The following is a 6,520-nucleotide window of genomic DNA, read 5'->3' as shown; positions in this document are numbered from 1 at the left end:
GAGCCATCTCTCCAGCCCTTCTAATATTTTCTATATTCAAATTAATGCCTGAAAATAAAGAATGAATTGTCTCTCTTCATCCCAGGTTTTCTCTCTCCATGCTTACCTTTTCATTCCATCCTCCTCCTCTTTGTTCTCTCCTCTTTTCCTTCTTCTCTCTCTATCCATACTTCTGTTTCTGTGTCTTGGTCTCTTTGGCTGTATAGAGAAATATAAAATATAAGTGAATAAATGTGAATCCAAGTGTATTTGCCTAGTTCCTGAATTTCATGAAAAAGTCATTAAACACTTTTCATGAATTGTGATGATTATCAGGTACTTGTAAGTACTATGAATTGTGTGTATAATATCCCATCAAGAATTACTTTGAAGCAAAAATTATTTATAAACAAAATGTAAATATTATGGAATACCTTTTCTTCATGTAGGAAGTAAGTCATACATTAATTGATTATTGGTTCAATAAAGAACAAGTCTTCATTGGTAGAAAAGTCCAGCTATTATAAATACTACCATTAAACATATAGATGGGTTTTTCAAAACTTGTGTTGGCATAAGTACATAAATATATACATACATGATTATTTATAATATAATTATGCAAGTATAAAATAAGTAAATTTAGATAAATATTAGAAGAATAGACAAATATTATAGAGTTGATAAATCTTCATAAATATGGTGTAATGTTTTTAAAGATATGTTTTGATTTTATTTGAATATACGTAATCTCCCTTTACTTTGGATTTAGAGACAGAGTTTCTCAATGTAGACCAGGCTGGCCGAAATTTCAGTAATGCCCCTGCCTCAGCCTGAATACTTGATTTACAGGCATGTGCCACCACACCAAGTAGAGAGAATCTTAAGATTCTTAACTCTAGGGATGAAGAGATGGCTCAGTGGTACAGGGTGATGGCTCAACAGTTAAGAACACTGGCTGCTCTTTCAGGGTGCCTGACTTTAATTCTCAGCATCCACATGGCACCTCACAGCTGTCTCTAGCTTCACGCGAAGGACTTCCAACACCTTCACACAGACGCACATGAAGTCAAACCTCAATACAAATAAATAAACAAATAAATTTATGTGTAATATTCTTAATTTCACTTGCTATTGCTAACAGTAGGACTCATTACCAGATATTTTTTCTCACTCCTTTTAGCTTGTTATTTATTTCAAACTTTGAAGACCATATGTAATTAATTTTCATTTACTGACTTTTATTTTCATCCTTTACTATTTATTTTCTCCTTGGTTTACGTATTACCACGTCTATAGATTTGAATTCTGTAGGTTATTTATACCCTTTATAAGTTTGTTTCCATGGCTTTTTGTTTGTTTGTTTTCCCCATAGGACATATGTTTAATATACAAAGACCATCATGACCTTAGAAGGGAAATATCTTCTAAAAGTTAAAAAAAACTAATCAAATTATTAATTTAATTTACCTGGTTAATAATTTTCAATTTTTTAATTAATTTATTTATAATTTATTGCTTTCCTAAAGTTTCATTCTTTTGACAATTAAACAAATAAAATTAAATTTGCAAGTTAATATTGGACTTGTAATTAGAAAAGATATTTGGTAACTTTCTATCCTATGAATTTAGTGATATGTTCTGAAGTACGGTCATTCTGTCTTGATATTTTCTGTTTTGTTAATATAGTGATTGCATACATACACAACAAAGTTTTTCTAGGGAATAGAGCATATATTTCTTTATTCTGATATGATTAACTAATTGATTATTAGTTCAATAAAAACAAACCTTAATTGCATACATATACACTGATGTAATGTCAGCTTAAAATGAGTGAATTTGAAAAAAATGTTTTTTTTTATTAATTTATTCTTGTTACATCTCAATGGTTATCCCATCCCTTGTATCTTCCCGTTCTTCCCTCCCTCCCATTTTCCCCTTATTCCACTCCCCTATGACTGTTCTTGAGGGGCATTACCTCCCCCTGTGTATGCTCATAGGGTATCAAGTCTCTTCTTGGTAACCTGCTGTCCTTCCTCTGAGTGCCACCAGGTCTCCCCCTCCAGGAGACATGGTCAAATGTGAGGCACCAGAGTACGTGAGAAAGACATATCCCACTCTCCACTCAACTGTGGAGAATGTTCTGCCCATTGGCTAGATCTGGATAAAGGTCTAAAGTTTACTGCCTATATTGTCCTTGGCTGGTGCCTTAGTTTGAGCGGGACCCCTGGGCCCAAATCTGCCTATTATAATGTTCTACTTATAGGTTTCTAGGATCCTCTGGATCCTTCTACTTTGCTATTCTCCCATGCTTCTCTCATCTAGAGTCCCAATAGGATGTCCTCCCCTCTGTCCCAGTTTCCTGGTAAGTGAAGGCTTTCGTGGGACATGCCCCTTGGGCTAGTATGCAGATATAAGTGAGTATATACCATTTGAGTCTTTCTGCTTCTGGGTAACTCACTCATTATGATCATTTCTAGCTCAGTTTAAAATAACTATTTATTTTTGAGAGTTATTGTCCTTATTTACTTGTGACAAATACTCTTTTATATATTTACATAGTTTGATATTTACATGTCATACAGAACACACTTCGTAAATTAAAAATAAATTAAAATATTAAACTGAAGAAATATAAATGTCTATATTGTCAGCAATGACTCTATTTTTTTGTCAAATTATAATTGTGAATTATGAACATGTATGATTCCACCAAGCATGTTTAATGATTTTTTCATTTGTTGTGAGTTTTTTTAACTTTTTATTGTTTTTTGGTTAATTTCACATTATGTACACCAATCCCACTAATCTTCCCATCCCTTCATATCCACCTTCCACCCTTGTAGCATGCTCCCCAACAGAAAAAAAAAAGTACTGTGCTGTTGTTGTATGTCAGTGTGTCCCACAGTACACCCTTTGTCCACACTTCTTTGCCTACCACAGAGCCATTAGGGTCAGCTCTACTGTGCTTCCCAAGTGAGGTACAGGGCCTGCTCTCCCTAGTGCTGCAGCTAGTAAGGGGCAAGGACATCCTTCCTGTTCTCATGACCCCTAGGTCAGGTCTCTTGTCTGCCACAGCTAGTGAGGAGCAAGGGAGGAGGGGAGTATCTTTCCCTTGTCCATGACACCACTTGGGAGACAAGTGACTCAAGCTCCTATCCTCGGTGCCCAGCCTCACTGCCAACACCCGCAATGTACAGGAACTGGTCTCCGGAATACTGCAGCTCGATGGGGGCAGAGTCAGTTCTCGTGCTCTCGTGACACCTGGACCAGATCTCGCATGATGCCCAGGTGAGGGGTGGGGTCTGTTCTTCACAGCCCTCAGACATCAACATATCCCTGATTGGCAGCCCTGACCAGGGATGCCCTCCTGGACTTTAGTGGTAACAGACCCCGGCTGCTACACTGGCCAGGACCCCACCATGGTCCTAGGTGGCATCACTGGCTACTCACTTCAGTTCTGTCTCTCTTCATTGTACCGACATCCTTCTGCCATGCTTCTGTTTCTCTTCCATTTCTCTGCCACTTACTTGTCCCGCTTAGAAGTGCCTAGCATCTCTGGGTGTCTGCTGTTGTCTCTGAAGTGCTATGCCCTGCTCTTTGCATTATGAACTTGGCAGAGCTGCTCCCTGCTCCTCTGCCCCAGGCCTGCACATTACGGACTGGTTGTCTCAAGGTAGCTCCCTGTCTACACTCCATGGCTCCAATTTGCTGGTCATCTCTGGCTTGCTCCTTGTCCAGCCTGCCCTAGTGGCCCCATGTGAGTGTCATCTGTCTTGGACACACTCCCACCTGGGGCCCTCAGTCTCAGTCTCTGGCTGTTTCCAGGTACTAGAAGCCACCAGGCATGCATGTCACTGGTCCTCTTAGGCTAGCTCCCTGTGAGAGACCTGTGGCACTCTCTCCTCTCTTTCACCTACCTACACACAGGTGGCACAGCAGCCGCAGCAGCAATGTGTCTAGGGGTGGGGTTTTGTCATGAGTTTTACAGAAGCAAAACTATAAAGGAATATATCAGACACTGAATTTCCAGTGAAATGAGTACCACCATGATGGTATTTTCAAAATACTAGATCACCGAAATAGTATAAAGCAGTAGATCTGTAAATACAAATTTAGCCTGCATTATCCTCAGTGTTTTTTTCCTTTTTTATTATTAATTTATTCAAATTACATCTCAGTTGTTAGCCCATCCCTTGTATTCTCCCATTCCTCCCTCCCTCCCGCTTCCCCCCCCATTCCCCTCCCCTATGTCTGTGACTGAAGGAGACCTCCTCCCCTGTATATGCTCATAGGGTATCCAGTCTCTTCTTGATGACCTATTATCCTTCCTCTGAGTGCCACCAGGTGTCTCCATCCAAGGGACATGGTCAAATATGGGGCACCGGAGTTTGTGTGAAAGTCAGATCTCCTTTTCCACTTAACGGTGGAGAATGTCCTGTCCATCGGCTAGTCTGGGTAGGGGTTCGAAGTTTACTGCCTATATTTTCCTTGACTGGTGCCATAGTTTGAGGAGAACCCCAGGGCCCAGACCCGCCTGTAGTTTTCCAGGATCCTTTGCATCCTTCTATTTCCTCATTCTCCCAGGCTTCTCACACCTAAAGTCTCAATAGGATGTCCTTCCCTCTGACCCACTTTCCTGGTAGGTAAAGTTTTTCATGGGGACGTACTCCTTGGACTAGTGTCTCGATATAAGTGAGTATATACCATTTAACTCTTTTTGCTTCTGGGTGAACTCCTCATTATGATAATTTCTAGTTCAATCCATTTGTCCACAAATTTCGGAAATTCCTTGTTTTTAATAGCTGAGTAGTATTCCATAGTGTAAATGTACCACAGTTTCTTTATCCATTCTTCTACTGAGGGACACTTAGGCTGTTTCCATATTCTGGCTATTATGAATAAGGCAGCTATGAACATGGTTGAGCATATGTCCCTGTTGTGTGGTATTGCATCTTCTGGGTATATTCCAAGGAGTGGAATAGCTGGGTGTTGATCAATAACTCAACTGACACCACATGCAGGCGAGGATGTGGAGAGAGAGGAACACTCCTTCATTGCTGGTGGGAATGCAAACTAGTACAGCCACTTTGGAAATCTATCTGGTGCTATCTCAGAAAACTGGGAACAGGGCTTCCTCAAGACCCAGCTATCCTACTCCTTGGAATATCCTCAGTGTTAAAGGACTGGAAAATCAAATGAAGTAAATCATGTTCTCTACCTCTTCACTTGCTAATTTTTGCGATTTAAGTATTCTGTCAGGGGGCTTAGTTTAATGTACTTACATGACAGTCCTAAGTATGGACAACAAACAGAAGTTCTTAGCATGATGCTTTAATAGACAAGTATAAAAGAAGTAAATACGGGGTTACAATTGATAAAGAGTAACGTGTAGAAAACTAGCCACTCAGACTCAGGGAGAGTAGGACACAGTGAGATCCTGAATGATGCTCAGTTATCTGTTCTGCAAGTCACTGCCAAGATTTCATGAGGAGACAAGAGAGAAGGAGAGAGTCATACATTTAATAATATGGCTTTTTGTTAGGTATTCAAGCTGTATGCCGTAAAGGGAATATCTACAGTCCTTAATGTTCTTTTTAAAACGTCTCACTATGATTCCACGTCAGATTAGAGGAAGCTCCCATGCATCCCTAATGTGCTACCTGCAGAGAAACACGGACTGCCATAGCTGTGCCAACTGATGCCCAACAACCATACGTTCTTATTTTCAAAACAACCTTCTTTCACCGCAGTGTAGCACTGAAATCAGGAAAACACGGCAAGAATCTTAAGCCAACGTACACTTGAGAACATATTTTAGCCTACAAAAGGGTTTAGGAGCAGTCTGTCAGTTAGCTGACATGTTTAGATTTTCTACATTGTAAATCTTACCTTCCTTTCTCAAATAAACAAAACAATTAGGACAAAAATACGGAAGTCACAAGCCATTTAATACTCATAAAAGGTTCTAGTTATCTAGCTTTAAAACTGGACAGCTGAAGTAAATACCCATCCTGCTTTAAAAGTAATTGCGGTTTAAATGTGAGCACAGGGCAGAACAACCCCAGTAATTAACCACCTTGCTTTTAGAGCACCTTTCATCAGTGTGTATCTTTGAAGCAGAACTAAAAGGAAATAAAATGACTTTCAGTATAGCAACTATTTTTTTTTCCTCTTTAAGCAGTTTGCTCCAATTACATGCAGAATTCAGAACACCCTACAAGCTGGAGTTTGCATGTTCTTTTAATGCAGTAAAGGGTGGTTCTATTTGTTGGCTTTTATTTCCTTTTTGATTTATTGCTATAAATTATTTTGCCCAAAATATATTTTTCAGATTTTGTTATATGTGGCTGTCACTAGTTCAGAATAATTTAATTTGATGTAAACATTTTTACTATACAATTAAAAATTTATTTCTGCATATCATATCCACTACAAATAATGAAACATTGCATCTTGGTTATAACTTATATGACCCTGATGGAATTGGACAACATGGATGAGGAAAAAGAACTGTTATAACTCTGGCCATATGCTC

The 6,520-nt window shown here is 39.2% G+C and overlaps 1 pseudogene; it reads right to left on the bottom strand.

The window, feature by feature from the left end:
- Window positions 1–3,860: 3,860 nt before the first annotated feature.
- LOC127196733 (uncharacterized) lies at window positions 3,861–3,952 on the bottom strand (annotated as a pseudogene).
- Window positions 3,953–6,520: the final 2,568 nt, after the last annotated feature.

Source organism: Acomys russatus, chromosome 12 (genome assembly GCF_903995435.1).
Source record: "Acomys russatus chromosome 12, mAcoRus1.1, whole genome shotgun sequence".
In the NCBI taxonomy this organism is placed as follows: Eukaryota; Metazoa; Chordata; class Mammalia; order Rodentia; family Muridae; genus Acomys; species Acomys russatus.
This window is presented reverse-complemented; position numbering and strand designations above follow the sequence as displayed.